Raw genomic sequence first — 17,200 nt, forward strand, 5'->3', positions numbered from 1 at the left:
CTGAGTAGTTCTGTGTCTACAAATTGAGACAATTCAGCCTCAACTATTAAGAGCGAATAAGAATCCCAGAAGTACTTCTCTTCCCTGGAATACATAGCTTGTTTGAAATAAAGAACATTCATGACAGAAAATGAGATCACACTCCATCCCATGTAGAGAATCAGGCACACTCTCTGAATCGGTCCTTGGAATGACTATCTTGTGATATTTTTTGTTTAAAATTTATTTTTATAAGGTCTTCCTCTGTAGCCCTGGCTAGCCTGCAACTCAGACATCTGCCTCAATCTCCCTATTGTGATTACCAGCATGCACTGCCAATCCTGCACTTGGATTAGTTTTATCCTTAAGTGGCCTAAATGTGGATGAAGTTTTTGTTAACTTCAGTGCTGCCGCATTTGAAAAACACCTCCCATATTCTGTCAAGTTATAAAGGAAATTGCTATAACTAGGAAAAAGCAAACTTTAGTAATACTTCACTCTAATCATGATTTCTATACTTTGTTCTATACTAAATATAATTAAAATAATGTTTTAAATGCCTTGTATATGCTGAAGCACTGTATTATTGTAAGCGAATATATTTCCAGACTGCCAGCTTCTGAAGTCTAAAGATCACAGAATATTTTTATTAAACTTTCGAAAGTGTTTGGTTTGTTTGCTTGCTTTTTTGCTTGTTGTTTTTGTTTGGTTCTGTTTATGTTGTGGAAGAAGAGGAGGAGAAGGAGGAAGAGGAGGAGGAGGGGGGAGGGGAAGGGGAGGGGGAGGAAGAGGAGGAGAAGGAGGAGGAGGAGCCAGGAACTGAACCAAGCATATGCCAAGCAAGCACATTATCATTTATTTCCATTCCCAGTCCCTGGCTTTTCAAGACATAGCTCAGTCTGGCCTTGAACTCAGTCCTTCTGCCTCTGCCTCCTAAGTGCTGGACTACAAGTATGTATGTGGCCACCACACTTACCTTATTTAACTACCTTTAATAACATACAACCAACATGCAAAGAAATGTATATAACATAGAGTTCAATGATTTTTCACAAGGCAAGCACCTGTGAAGTTCCTATCCCAATCCAGAAACAGGAGCACCAAAGAATGCTCCTTCCTTAACACTTCTCAGTCCCTCCCCTCTGTCTTCCCAAGCACATAGAGATGCCCATTCTTTCTAAAACTGATAATTGAGACTTGTGAGTTCTATTGAAATTAAAGCACGCAATGAGTATTCCTGTGCCCTTCCCTTCAACATGATAGTTTCAGTTTGAATGTCAGCACTGCATGTCCACCCACAGGCAGCTGCAGTTACTTTATGGTATTTCCTTATGCAATGCATGACAATGAAGAACATTTGAATATGCAAAAAGTACTCAGACTACCATTGCTGCTAAAAGTGATGACTATAATAAAATCATATCATGTTTAATATTAGACACTAAGCATTGGGGCTGGAGAGATGGCTCAGAGGTTAATAGCACTGGCTGCTCTTCCGGAGGACCTAGGTTTGATTCCCAGCACCCACATGGCAGCTAACAACCATTGTAACTCTAGTTCAGGGGATCTGTCACCCTCTTCTGACCTCCACTGGTATTGCATGACATGGGTATACTTATATGCAGGAAATGCACTCATACACATAAAATAAAAATAAGAAATAAATTATTTTAAATACTAAGCATTGCTGTGTTTCTTATACTACATGAATAGCACTGTAATTATATATTACTATAGTAATTGTTATATATCTGACATACTAAAAATACCGTGTGCTATGAGTATATTGTATATTATTATAAAATATTTCCTTGTATAAATAAAGACTGATAAGATATTTGGGCTTTTTTCTGATACTTGGTATTTCAAATGATACTTATGTGGTCATTCTTCTGTGTCCTTAGGGGGTGTGTAAGAGTTAATTTCTGTTGATCCTTTACCTGCATCATACAGTCTCAGTGTACTAAATTATAACACAAAATGCCAGATCCATTTATAAAGTCATTTTATCAATTCATATTCACATGAGCTGTGTATGACTTCCCACGATCACATGGGACACATCTGGCAAAATTTGGTAGTTTCATCTTTTGATTTGTAGCTATTGAGTGGGTAGAGAAAGGAAACTATTTGGAAAGTATTTTCACTTGTTTTATTGCCACTAAGGCTCAACACCTTTCACTTTCATTTCATTTGGGCACTCTATTCTATGCTGTGCCTTGCTTCTTGATTTTCTAGCTCGGCCTTTAAGCCGCACTGAGGTGGATAATGAACCACAAGGGACACACTGTCCTGGGAAAAATAAACTAGGAGCAATAACCTCCACTAGTAACATTATTCTGTATCATTGGTTCCTAAGTAACCAAGCATGTACAGTTACTGGTTTTCCTTGAAAATGTATGTACAGGGGAGACGTGTGTCCCTCAGGGAGGTGGCTACGTCACTGTGTCATGAACTCTGCTATTTATGGAGAAAATATCCCAGGGCCAAAGACCAAAAGGGAAAAATGAGCTTTCATATCAAGTTTTTACTAAATGTAAAGGTGTTTTACTGCAATAATTGTCTTTATTTTAATTGTTTTTCTGTTGAGGCATATGCAGATGCAGGATATTTAAAATAGCCTTCCTTCTCGTTCCAAGATATTTTCCATCTTTTTAAAAAAAAAAGTCATTATTTTTATTTTATGTGTATGAGTGTTTTGCCTGCATGTTGGTAGGTAGGTACACCCATGTTGTGCAATGCCCACAGAAGTCAGAAGAGGGCGTCATATTTCCTGGAACTAGAGTTAAAGATGGTTGCTAGTTGCCATGTGGGTTCCGGAAATTGAACCCAGGTCTTCTGCAAGAAAAGTCAGTGCTCTTAACTGCTGAACCATCTCTCCAGCCCTATCCATCAATTTTTAAAATGCTACAACATGGAAAACGGTTTTTTTTAATTAAAAAAATTATTTAGTTACTTCATTAGTTAATGTGTATAAGTTTTTGCTCTCCTATCTAAGTGCACCTACGTTGTGTAGTGTTCACAGGCTAGAAAAGGGCATGAGAATCTCTGGAACTCGAGTTCAGAATAGCTATCATGTTGGTGCTGAGAACCAAACTCTAAAAGAGCAGCACACACTCATAACTGCTGAGCCATCTCTCCAGCCTGTATCTACATACTTTTGAAAGACAAGAAAATACTCAATTTGGTAGCTTCTATGTTTTCTTAGAATATTTTTTTAATCATTTGAAAAAATTTTAATAACTACATGATTAGAGGAAGCATTTCACTACAGATTTAACATATTCAGTAACACACTCCAGAGCAAGAGTACATCTCTTTCACAAGTGGGCGCAAGTTTCTAGGTTCACAGTTGAGTTAATACAGTTATACAATATTGAACTCAGTATAAGCCCCAGGAGAGAGAGGCCTGCAGGTCCAGAACATTTGTTTTTATTTCATTTACATTGTACGTTGAATAACTACATCATTTTCTTTAGCGCTTTCAGCTAACATCCAATTAGGAAGATTTATCATATCCTTATTATTGTGGATGTTAAATTCTACATTTTAATGAAAAATACTTTTAAACTTGAAGTAAAAACAGTTTTTGATATTCATTAAGACTCTAACTTGGAACATCCCTGGACCACCGTAATTTCTTACTGTATTCTAAATATGTACGCTTGTATTTACAGACAGGTGCTCCTCACCTATCATCAAAGAAGCTTCTTTTTGCAACAGGTGGAGACTGTTATAAAGTTCAACAAGTGGTAAAATGCAGAGAATAAGTGTCTATGAGGTGCCCACCCTTGACTGACACATCTACAATGCAGCCTCTAAAACTAAGGAGGCATAGGCTCAGGGAACATAGCAGAGCAGGGGGCAGAAAAAAAGTATTAATGCATCCGTCAACTTTCACCAGAGAAGCTTTCTCATGCAACAGATGGTGATTAACCCAGAAAGGCACAACTGTAAAATGCAGAGAAGAGACTTTAGAGTGCCTCTTCCTGAACAGGACACCTATACCAAACCTCTGCCACTCAAGGCTCAGGGACTGTTTCGGGAGAGGCAGAGGAAAGGTTGTAAGAGCCAGACATGGTGGATGACTGTAAGGAAACAGTTTTCCGGACTGCTGGGAAATGACTCATTTGAACTCACAGCAATGGTCACTGTATGCACAAGACCCGCATAATCCCAAGCCAGACAAAATGCCAGCAGGGAAGTGGGGAAAGCGGGAAGAAGCCCCAACCTTGGCAGAGGAACTATTGGCAACCAATACCTGCTGGAGAGATATTCTTTAAGAATGTGACACTAGACTGGCTAACCAGGCTCCAGTGGACGGATGCACAGCGAAGGACATTTGGGGACACAAACTTGACTTGATAGGCCTTAATATATATAACAAAGCATACTAAATCAGGTAGGGAACGGTTATAAGAAGGTACAGAATGGGGAGGGGGTTTAAATAGTGTATGAAATTTGCAAAACTTCAATTTTAAAAAATTTCTTTAAAAAGGAGAAGAAAAAAAGGCCAACTTGGATTTTGATGTCTCCAAGCTCCTCAACCAGAAGAGCTTCCAAACAATCTCACATACAACCTAGGTCAATATTTTTCCTTAACCAGGGGACCATGAGGACAAATCTTATAGGACGTTATCTCTAAAGCAAAGACTGCAATTTGGGGGGCTTTGACACAAGGCAGTAGTAAATGAAATCCAGCTTTAAGACCCATCAAATTCTGCCTAATCCTCTCATGCTATAGATGTGTAATTCACCTCTGCCAAATTCCTAAGAAACACACCAAATATGTTTAAGGATTGCCACGAACTTACAATCCTCCTGCCTCAGTTTCCTGAGTGCTATAATTACAGATATGTGCCACCACCCCGATGAGTTTCTAATTATTATTTTTACTTTATTTGTATGACTATATTGCCTACGTGTGTGTAACCATGTGATACAGTGCCTACAGAGATCAGAAGAGGGTGTCAGACCTCCCGGAACTGGAGTTATAAACAATTGTTAGCTGCCATGTATGTGAGTGCTGGGAATTGAATCCAGTCCCTCTGCAAGAGCAGCCAGTGCTCTTAACCACTGAGCCATCTCTCCACCCCCTGATTATTGTTTTCATTTATTAGAAGTTACATATTTTCAAACCTCCTGATTGACGTTTCATGGTCTGCTATAAAATGAATTTTTTTATTCTTTTAATCCTTAAAATAACTTCAACATCATTATTTATAACACCTATGATTATTTAAATACCTAAAATCTTTGGTGACCAAAACTGCACTTTGTATTTCCTTCATATGTTGACATTTTGGCTTGTTTCCTGAAGTGTTTCGTGATTTTTAAAAGCAAACTTAGTTGACTTCAGTTGAGAGTTCTCATCGTGTGTGTGTGTGTGTGTGTGTGTGTGTGTGTGTGTGTGTGTGTATGTATGTGTGTGTGTGCTCACAAATGTACAAGAGGGTGTCATTGGAGATTGAATCCAGGGTCTTACGCATACTGTACCCTATCCCTGAACTATATAGTTTCCACCTAACCTAGTTAACAATGAAAGATGCTTTCTTTTGCTGAGTATTTTTACTTTTGCCCAAAAGGAGGCAGGACAGCTGATGTTCTGGATGACTTGTGGCCCTTTAGAAGACGCCTAATTATAAAAATTCACAGCGTCACTCAATCACCTTGGAGTTAATACAAGTAACTTGGCTTTCAGTTCTAATGCTCATGTAAATCAGCAGTTGTGAGGGCAACTCTGCCTTCTGTGCACATTTACCCTACCGTCCATGCATCCATTCTCCTTCTAGTTATATAATTTTTCCATCAATTTTTGTCATCTCTCACAAGCTATATAATGTATTTGCCTAATTATTTTAGAATTTGGGGGAAGGGGTTGAAACAACATTCTCTGTAGCCCCAGTTGGTCTGGAGCTTTCTATGTAGACCAGGCTGGCCTGGATCTCCCAGAGATCCACCTGCCTCTGACTCCCAAGTGCTGGGATTAAGACCTCCCAGCTTAGACTCTTTTATAGTGAAATTATCTTCAAACAAGACCTTTCCCAGCAGTGTGCTCTAACATGTTTGGATGCCTTAAGACCTCCCAGCTTAGACTCTTTTATAGTGAAATTATCTTCAAACAAGACCTTTCCCAGCAGTCTGCTCTAACATGTTTGGATGCCTTGAAGGTCCTGATCTATGAGAATAGATTGTTCATGGATTAGCCTGTAAGAGTTATTTGCAAAGATGTTTGATTGAGGAGGGAACACCCACCATGAATGTGTACAGCATCACCCTGTGGGCTGGTGTTCTGCACTAAATAAGAAGGAGAAAGTGGGGGCTGGAAAGATGGTTCAGTGGTTAAGAGCACACACTGCTCTTGCAGAAGACGAGTAAGAAGAAGAGGTAGAGGAAGTGGTGGTGATGGAAGAGGAGAAACAGGAGGAGGAGGGAGAAAGTGACCTGAGCACCAGCATTCATCTCTGTCTGCTTCTTGACTGTGGGTGAAATGTGACCAGGCACCACAACTTTTGCCATCACCAGGCAGACACTCTTGCACACACATCTCCACCGTGAGGGACTGTGCCCTCAAACTGTGAAATAAACCCTTCCTCTTGTGATAGTTTCATACATTTATATAATGCATTGTGATTCTATTTACTCCTCTCCATTTCCCTCTGATGTTGCCTTTTCTTTCTGAATCCCTTCTTTGTCCCACCTAGTCTCCCAGTGACTGCATCTTTAGAGAAAAATGACACCCTCTCCTCCAGCTTTTAACAGCTCCTCAGGAAGGGATGGGGCCTCACAGGCACCTCCTCCATCCATGATGGGAAGTTGGAGGACCCAGTCTTATGCCACTGTCCACAGCTGCTGTGGGGACCATAGGTGGGACAGGCATGTCAAGAATGGCAGCATTTTACGACATTCTTTCCCATTCTTTGGTTCTTAAATTCTTCAAAGAGCAATCTAAAAATTAAATGTTTTTGTTTTTTAATTTTTAAAAATATTTTTAATATTTTTTTGTGAATGAGAGTATTGCCTACATGTGTGTAAGTGCACCATGTCGTGAGATGCCCATGGAGACCATAAGGAGGCATTAGATCCCCTGGACCTGGAGTTGCAGATTATTGCTAACCACCATGTGGGTGCTGGGTATCAAACCCAAGTCCTCTGCAAGAGCAGCCATTGTTCTTAACCACTGAGCCATCTCCAGCCCATAAATGTTTATGTTTTAAAATATATAATGTATAAACAACAATCTAAGCTCTTTCTTTAACAGTACAAAAGGAAGCAAGAATATCATTCTCTGCCTCGTGTGCCCACTGACTATTATTTTCTGTCACACATCTCCATCATTTAGCAAATGATTTAGTGACGCAACTGTAACAAAATCATTGTATGTTAAAAAAGACAGCTATTCACTTCATTCATTGATTCTCATATGCTTTCTGCTACAAAATATAATTTTAGTATCAACAATAAAACAAAAATAAAGCAGACAATTTACTGCAAATTACTGATTCTAAGATACTTCCCCCAAATGGGGAAAAATCTCTTAGAATGTGTGCAGAGGCGCACTCTCTCTCTCTCACACACACAGTAAATTCACACTGTCAAGGGTTTCCATTCATCACTGACATTGGTTGCCTGACCCTGGTTTGGTTCACCACGATGTCCACATTTTAGCCATTAGAAGAAAAGATAATAAATGAAGGGCATAGCCCTTCAAATGCATGCTTAGAATTTCAATATCATTTCCAGAGTATTTTATTAGCCAGAAACTAATGAATCCGTTGTGGTGATGTACACCTGTAATACAGGCATTTGGGAAGCTGAGGCAGGAGGATCACAAGTTCAAGTCCTCTGCCTCCTTTTCTTCCTCCTCTCTTCTTCTCCCCCATCCCTCCTCCTCTTCCTTCTCCTTCCCATCCGTCCGTGTGCCTCCTCCTCACCATCTCCTCTTCTTCCTCTTCCTCTTCCTCCTACTTCCCACCCTCCCTTCTTACTCTTCCTCCTCCTCTCCTCCTCCATCTTCCTCCTCCTCTTCTTCTTCCTCTTCTTCCTCTTCTTCTTCCTTCCACCTCTTCTTTATGAGATATTTTGAGATAGGTCTCTTATGTAGCTCAGGACCTTAAATTCACGATTCCTTTCTCCTCCTGCCTCAGCCTCCCTCGTGCTGGCTTTTATGGGTATGTACTGCCATACCAACTAAAATAGGTACTTTTTATGTTTTTAAAGAGGGATCAGATACAGTGACTTGTTCTCACCTTTAAAGAAATGTCTTGATACTCCCCACATTAGTAGATACCTAGAAATGTCACTGAGGAGGATGAAGAAGACACCTGGAGTTACGTCACCTTCATGTTCCACTCCCTACCATGCAAATGCCTCATAAATACATTGAGAGCAGCTACTGCTTCTAGCTCAAAAGGTCCAGTCACTAGATCCAGTATCATTAATATATTAACTAGTCCAGTGTGATGTCTTGCAGAGCAGAAAGGTGATTAATGTCTTTGTGGTAAATTGTGACACAGGACCTGAAAGCTGGCATGCTCTTTAGGTGAGTAACAGAATTATACACTTGATCTTGCCAGCTGAAGGCATTCTATTCCTGGTGGTCTGTTCAGTAGGTAGTTAGATAAAGGCATTTTCTAGATCAATAGATGCACCCTAGGTACCAGAATACAGGTCAAACAATTGAAGCACATCTGTGATAGGAGGGAGACACATTAAGTTCAAAGTGATCCATTTTCATTCTTCACATCTCCATTCTCCACAGGCTAAAGAGGTGTGTTGGACAAGAATTTACTGGAAATCAACACCCTTATTTATTTCAAGTCCTTGGTGTTGGTATCAACATCCGTAGTCCCTCCCACATTGCAATGTGTCTCTTGATTTATTCCCTGGGTAAGGGCAGTTCCAATGGCTTCTCCTTGGTCTTTCCTGTACAGTAGCTCTCTTCATGGATCAGGAATCAGATTGTGCCAGCTGATGGGTGTGTCTATTCCTATTACACATTCTGACCCTGGGGGAGTACCCTCAGCATGGGATAAGGAACCCAGTGGACTTCCTGTGAGAGACATTATCTGTGAACCCGTACTCTAATGAATGGAACACAGAATTGTTTTGAGTCTCCTGGTATCAGTGTAGGTTCAGAGTCAGTGTCCAGTAATCCCCCACGGTCTGATTATTTCTTTTCTTCCAATGTGCAAGTCACCCAAGTACATAATCGTAACAGGTTTGTTTGGAAAGGGGGGAAAAGGCTAAAATTTTCTCAGTAATCGGGACCTTTTCCTTAGTGGGCCCAGTTTATCTGAAAGTGCTCTGTCTGTGAACGGGGGCAACTTAAAATCTAGATATGTCTTAAGAGCTGTTTAGAAAGATTCCACATAGATAGAAAGGTGGAAGCCTAGAGAGAAACACCCACACTCCCTCCAAATCCACTGTGAGGCAGCCTGGGCCAGAGCATTTTGGCCTGATATAAAGATGCTTATATCCCTACAGCTACATGAATGGCCACAGTGCAAACACTGGGTAAGGTCTATTGCATGGTCTTGTACTGAAAAGATAATTGCTAGACTAGACTCATTGGCTGTAGGAACTAAACTGTCCAGAGAATGAAATTTCCTTCTGAGGGGCGGGAGTGAAGGGCAGGTTCAGGGTCACAAAGAAAGGAAAAACCAAGAGGGCCACAATTTCCTTCTTCCCAGCTCTCTTATGATGCAACTATCAGTAGTTTCATGTCTGTATTTAGTTTTCCAGAAATTTCTAAGAATATGTCTAGCCTGGTCTTACTCCTGCTGTGCCTGATAATAAAAGCCAGTAATGCACACTACTTCCAGAAGATGGCGCCATTTTGAAACCGCGTCTTAGGAATCATAGCCACTTACCCCATGTCTTCACCGTTTTCTGAGACACAAAGAGCAAGTATTGACACCACCAGACAATTTATCTATTGCGGAATTCTGACACACAAGGAAAAATAAAGGAGAGAAATAGCAGAATGAGAAAGTTCTTCACACATGCTAGGCAAGCATCTACAACTGCTCTTTATATTCCTAGCCCAAATAATTCAATTTTTACCTGTACTTAAAAACACTGAAAAGCCCGGGATGCCCCTGGACCTTTCATTTCTCGTTGGTTTATTTTTCAATGCATCTTTAATTTGTAAAGAAATAAAATAAGATGTAACCCCCCGCCCAAAAAAAACAAAAAACAAAAAACTGAAACCAGTCAGGTGTTGTGGCGCACAGCTTTAGTCTCAACACTTGAGAGGCAGAGGCAGGCAGATCTCTGTGAATTCAAGGCCAGCTTGGTCTTCATGGCAATCCAGGTCAGCTGTGGCTACACAGAGACCCTGTCTCAAAAAGTAAAAAAAAAAAACAAAAACAAGTTAAAAAAAAAAAGCTGGGCCGGGCGAGGTGGCACAAGCCTTTAATCCCAGCACTCGGGAGGCAGGCAGAGGGGGGCAGATCTCTGTGAGTTCAAGGCCAGCCTGGTCTACATAGTGAGTTCCAGGACAGCTGTTTTTTTTTTTTTTTTTTTTTTTTAAAAAAAAAAAAAAAAAAAAAAAAAAAAAAAAAAAAGAAACAAAACAAAATAAAACAAAACAAAAAAAAACCCCGCTGAAACCAACAGAATTCAAGTTTCAAACATAGACTGACATCTTGCAGGCTTGGAAACAATAGAAGAGATGTTTCCTAGAGATTTGGGGCAGGGAGGAGATTCCCAGGTCCCTCAGCCAGGCAAGCTGCATGTTGATGTTGCTGAAAGAAATCCTGTACCAAGAATCTGAAAACTGAGGCAAAATTTCCAACACTACTAAAGACAGCAAAGCAGACTGTTAGAAACGAGCCATCGAGATAGATACAGGATCTCACAGAAGGGGGATGGTGGACTCTAACAAGAACTGGTGAGGATTTATAACCATGGAGTAAGTAAGGGTCAGAGGACAGAAAATAAATAGAAGCAAACATCAGCAATAGGGGCTTTCTGGTTAAACCGACTTGTTGGGGTTGTTTTAACAGGTGATAAACCATCTCAGGTGTTCAGACACCAAGAGCAGAAATTTTCATGAACCGATTTACCAAGATTGTTGTTCGAGGTGGATTCTACAAGGGCAGAGAGGTTAGGTCCAGGCAGAAAAGGCTCAGGAGCCTGACTAAAGATTTTGTCCAAGGAGAGTGTGCCAGTCTTAAATATTGGTGGTGGTGAAATTTTGGTTTGTTTTGTTTAAAACAGTGTCTCCTTGTAGCCCCAGCCAGGCTGGAACTCACTATGTAGACCAGGCTGGCCTCAGACTCATAGAGATGATCCACCTGCCTCTGCCTCCTGAGAGCTGATACTTTATAAAGGCGTGCACCACCATGCCCAGCTCAGTTTTTGATTTTGAAGAAACAAGATGCAAATATTGAAAAGTTTAAATAATCTAGTCAATGCATCTCACTTTCCAGCTTGTGTTAACCAGACTCATCGTGCCGCCCTGCTCTAAATATGGATCTGATCTGTCCAACTGACACCCAGGGAGGGTTGCTAAACTGGGAAGAATGGCAACAGAACTCAGACTGAGACTCTACGCTATAACAGCTTGGGGGCAGAGAGGACAGAAAAGTAAAAATCCAAAGCACCCCAAAATCAACACAGCTGTGCTAGAGACATTTATGGAGAAGAATTAGCTAGAGACATGATTGAGAAATCATGTCATCAGGGTCTATGTACCAGGATTAATCACACGTCTTCTGACACCAAATGTGTGAGGCTTTTCATCCCACTCTGTGGACAGCAACTAACCAATGCTCAATGATGCAACGCGATTCCTGACACTAATGACGCAGACAAGCACAGCCTCTAGCTTCTGACCAACAAACTAAATGGAAGCTGCCCAGGACCCTCTCCTTGCCTTCATTATCTTGCTAGCATAACTCATAGAACCGAGAAAAAGATTCAACTTATTTTACTAGTCTATAGTATAAAGGATATAGATGAAGAGATCTGGAAATATTCCCTACACAGGGATTTTGTCACTGTGGAGATGGGAGCATTAGCCTCTTATAAGGAGATGCATTCACCATCCCAGAGCCCTCTGAATTCAGTGTTCTAGTTTTGTTTCATCGTCCCTTGTTTTGTTTTGCTATTGGAGATTGAACTCAGGGCCTTACATTTGCCAGGCAAGCACTTTCCCACTGTGTTCTGTCCCAGCCCAATTTATGGCTTTAAAAAAACAATTGAACACCGGGCTTGGTGGCACATGCCTTTAATCCCAGCACTTGGGATGCAGAGGCAGGCAGATCTCTGTGAGTTCAAGGCCAGCCTGGTCTACACAGTGAGTTCTAGGTTAGCTGGGGCTACAGGGAGACCCTGTCTCAAAAAGACCCCCCCCAAATTGAAGATCTTTTAAGATGGTTGATTAACTCATTGACCACTGATGATTTGTTCAATCTTCAGCTCTTCCCTCTGAGAGCTTGGGGGATGAGCCTGAAAGTTCCACTCCTTTAATACACTGTTGATTCCTTTGGACACCAGCTCCCTTCTGAAAGCTATTCATGGACCATGAAGAGTCATACAAAAACTCAGGGCTGGAACTTTTTATGAACAACAAAAAAATACTTCTTTCCTATCATTCAGAAAATTCCAAGGACTTGCAATGTTCTTTGTCAGAACCTATAAAGACAAAATATTATATAAAAGCTGCTTCCATCATCACCATCAGGAAAGACATAAAAGGTTTTAAGAGCTCTGTACTGGGAACTGGGGATGAAGATCACATACAAATATTTCTTAATGTATCACAATAGCATGGATAGATCCTGGTCTTCATATGTGAATCTCACACAGCATAATGGACTAGGGAGGGATGGATTTATTGAAATATCTAATACCACAGTGACCAGGAAGCAAAGAGATAGGGGAAAGGTTAGGACCACAATGTCCCCTTCAAGGGCATCCTCCCAGTGACCTACTTTTCTTCCATTAGTCCCCTCCTAAAGGTTCCTTCAAGTCTCAAGAGTACCTCGAGTATCTCTCAAGGCTGGCCTTTGGGAGATATTTAAGACTCAAAATAGTAGCACTATATTAAGTTGAATGGAAAAGGGAGAGAACCAGTGTGTTGCCTTCTGGAAGTTACAGGAGGAACATTCATTCCTTCCTTCCGAGATTGTGATATAAGCTGCGTTGCAGGTTTTTGTTTTGTAAATGGCCCTTACTGAGTAGGGGAAAGGGCCTTCTGCTCCCAAGCTGTTGAGAGTCTTATAAAGAAAGGATGGTGTTCTGCTTGGCTCCTTTGTCTGCACCAATTGAAATTATCATTTTATCATATATTTCAATCTGTTAATGTGATGTATTATAATGATTAAACTGTATTTGTTAAACCTAATTTGCATCCTAGGGATAAAACTTGCTTAGTTATTATGATGTGTTATGATAATCTTTTTGATGTCTTATTAAATTTGCTTTGCTGGTCAGGTGTCGTGGCTCATGCCTTTAGTCCCAGCACTCAGGAGGCAGAGGCAGGTGAATCTCTGTGAGACTGAGTTCAGCCTGGTCTACACAGAGCGTGGCAGGCCAAGTAGGGCTACAGGGAGACTCTGTCTCAGGAAAAAAAAAAAAAAAAAAAAAAAAAAAAAAAAAAACTGAAAAGAAAAACACAAGTTAAAGCAGGAGTTACAGAGATGGCTCAGCAGTTAAAAGCACTGGTTGCTTTTGCAGCGGGACCAGGGTTCGATTCCCAGCATGCATACATGGCACTTAGAAATAAAATAGGAGGTTCCCTTGTATAAACAAGGTTCACTAGACCCTATCCAAGGTTAAAAGTGGAGCACCCATCTCCACTGCGCACAGTGAAGATTGGGAAAGAACACTGACCTCGGATGAATCTAGAACTGGGGATGAAAAGGCCCGATGGTCTGTTAAGATTAGGGTGGAGCCAAGTTGGTACTTCCTCAGCTGAAGTTAAAGAAATAAACTTAATAAAATCATGGATGGGGACAGGCTCAAGAACAGAGTTCCAGAAACAGAGTTCCAGAGACAGGTCTATCAGCACAGTTCTAGGAGTCAGAGGGTTCCAAAATATATCTAGGGGAACAAGTATCCTCCAAGTTCAGTCCTACTCTTAAAACTAAATTGAAGAGTTGGCTTTTTGTTCAGGTGACTATAATGTTGACACAGAAACACCACAGGGGGAACATAGGAGGAGTTGGAAAGGGACTGGGAAGGACAAGAATAAGCCAAATATCATACTCATGTATGATAGTCACAAAAACAAAAATAAATAAATAAAATGAAAAACAAGAAATCATAGAAGAAAATATCCCAAGCCTAGCAAAAGAGATGCCCATCCAGGTACAAGAGTCCTACAGAACTCCATATAGGCAGAACCTGAAAGAAGCTCCCCATGACATATTATAAAGCATTAAAACAGGGAGTTTAAAAAAAAATCAAATCTGGCATGGTGGTGCATGCCTTTAATCCCAGCACTCAGGAGGTAGAGGCAGTCAGATCTCTGTGACATCAAGGCCAGCCTGGTCTACATGGTGAGTTCTAGGGCAGCTGGGGGCTGCAAGGAGACAGGCACAAAAACAAACAAAAAAAATGTCAAGTCATCTATAAAGGTAGACTCGTCAGAATAACACTAGAAACACTGAAAGAGACAGACAGAAAATAAGATAAAACCACATCATCAACAACAAAACAGAAGCCAAAAAAAAAAAAAAAAAAGATGATAACCTGAACTAGTAAGTGTTGAATTCTTCCCTCATGAGATAATGGAATTCCTTACCCCCTAGGGTTATGATTTGTTTCCACTGGTCCAGAGAAGGACATTACCCTTAGCAGATTAGTCAATTCTGGCCTGCATGACCTTGCAGATGAGAAATATTTATAAACTTAAACTTCCTGCCACCATTTCCTGGTCTGGACTGTAGGTCCTTAGGCTACACACAATCCACCCTCATGTCCTTAAGAGAGTAAACCTTCCACCCCCAGAGCCTGTGGTTCAGGTTCTGAAGGGACATGGGCATCTCACTTACTTCAGTACTCTTGTGTGGGCAGCGCTAGATGTGTATGTGCTTGGGGGCAGGGGTAGGCGGATAGCAGTTCAGGCTTCCTAACCTCAGATCTTTTAGTCCCTTCCTGTGGTGATGCTGCTCCTTCTGTGGTCTGTGGTGCTTTTCTCAGCTCAGGCTCTTCCCTTTTCTACATCCCCTGACCCATGCTTTTCTGAAGTTCACTGAGACAACTGATGCGATCTGTGGGTAGGTGTTTGAGGCTGCGCTTCCTGGGGAATAGATGCAGTGTCTGGGGCATGGCTGTGGTGCATCCAGGGTAACTGCCACTGTGGCCAGCAGACTTAGGGACAGTTGTGGGCCCAGGATTCTTTACATACTCGATTTTTGAGACAAAGTTTTCACGATGTAGCCCCAGCTGGCCTGAAACTTACTCTGTAAACCATCTCAGGCTAGCCTAAATCTCACAGGAATCCTCCTGTCTTTGTTTCCTGAATGCTGGAATTAAAGATGTGTACCACCATACCTGTCTGTTATATACTTTTAATCAATCCTTTTTTTAATTTTCTGTTGTTAGTGTTATATTTTTCCCAGTTCAAGTTACGATGTGTTTTCAATTTCCTGATGAGATACTGAATAGCAGACTACTGTCAAGTCACCTGGAATTTCACTTGATCCATCTTTGTTGCTATAATATCCCTCTTGCTCAGGGGTCTGTACGGCTACTAGTGTCAGTGTAGCTAAGGGTTAATCAGATCACGTATTTCTGAAATCTTACGGATACTAGCAAGCATCCCATCAGGAACATGTCTGTAAGTCTGTGACAGGCTCTCTGGATGCTTCTGGACTTAAAGAAATACTAAATCCTAGAAGCAAGCCAGCTCTCCATCTCCTTATCTCCTGAATGCCCTCATAGTAGATTCTAAGCTCTCTGGTGCTCTAAAGAGAGGTAAACAGTCTCTCTGCATTTGTAAAGCAAACTCCCTAGCTGTCCTGACTCAAGGAGAATGTCAAAGTCCTAGAAACTTAGAGATGTCAGACCAATGAAGACACCGAAGGTAGCTTTCCTCCACACTTCTCTCACATCCTCTAGATTCCTCAGTTTGCTACAAACAGTGCAAGACAGTCCTTCCTTCTCCTTCTTCCTTCCCAAATGCCTAAACAGGCTTCCTTATTTTTCTAGGTTGTCTGACATTCCATTCTCCCTTTGGGCCCTGCCACACTTGCTCTGGTCTTAAATATTGTGGCCTCAAGGAATGATCTTTGTCTGTGGTTTCTATTATATTGGAGACTTTTCATATTGGTACCAAGTGACTTGAATAGAGGTTGGATAGAGATTGTCCCTTGATGCTTTTCTTCCCCACACCTTTGTGGCTGCCTCCCTGTTCACAACACCAGTCTCTGTTCTTGTCTAGAGAATCTCCCAAGTCTTCAGGACATCTATTGGTCTACAGACCAGGTAAAATCCCAGTGCTGAGTCAGGTGCCTCTCCTCGGACTGTCAGCCCAATCCACTACTATTGTTCAGACCAAACTGTATTTCTGAGGACAATCAATATCATATTTTGTTACTGGAAACTGCATCACAAGATTAACCATGCACAAAAATGGTACCAAGAGACTCACACCAAGAAATCAGGAAAGTTTATTCCCACCAGTGGACTCAAGCAGAGTTTCCTCCTAAAAAACTTGAGGACCAAGTTTAGTTCCTTCACAGTTTGCATTGGCTTCCCCACATCATGCTTTGTTACATCATGGGTGGGTTAAGTTACAGCCTACATGACTACCAGCACAAATGTATAGGTGCCCTAAGATCTGAGGGCACCTCAGGCATATTTTCAGAGGAAGATATTTAGGGGTTAGGACATTCTTTAAACAGAATTTATTGCAGGCACCTTAGCAAGGACGGTAGGTGCAAACAGATGAACTAGATAACCGTGGTGTTCATTTCTCAAGATAATTTTGAAGTCCTTGGTTTTCACCATTTAGTTGTGATTCTTCTTTTAGCACAATTTTTAGTAAGCATTCATAAAACCATTATAAGGTGAGCACCATATCTTATAAAATCATCTGTAAAATGATACAAACACTATCATACACACACAAATGTGACATTCAATACATGAGTACATTTCTTTTCTTCTTCAACTTAAGGTGCCCAGGTTCAGAGAGCTCAACTCTGATGACCATCACAATGACTATCACTGAGCCTGGGGTAGGAACCACAATTGCAGGTAGGCC

This window comes from Nannospalax galili, unplaced genomic scaffold, assembly GCF_000622305.1.
Source record: "Nannospalax galili isolate Female #2095 unplaced genomic scaffold, S.galili_v1.0 scaffold1763, whole genome shotgun sequence".
In the NCBI taxonomy this organism is placed as follows: Eukaryota; Metazoa; Chordata; class Mammalia; order Rodentia; family Spalacidae; genus Nannospalax; species Nannospalax galili.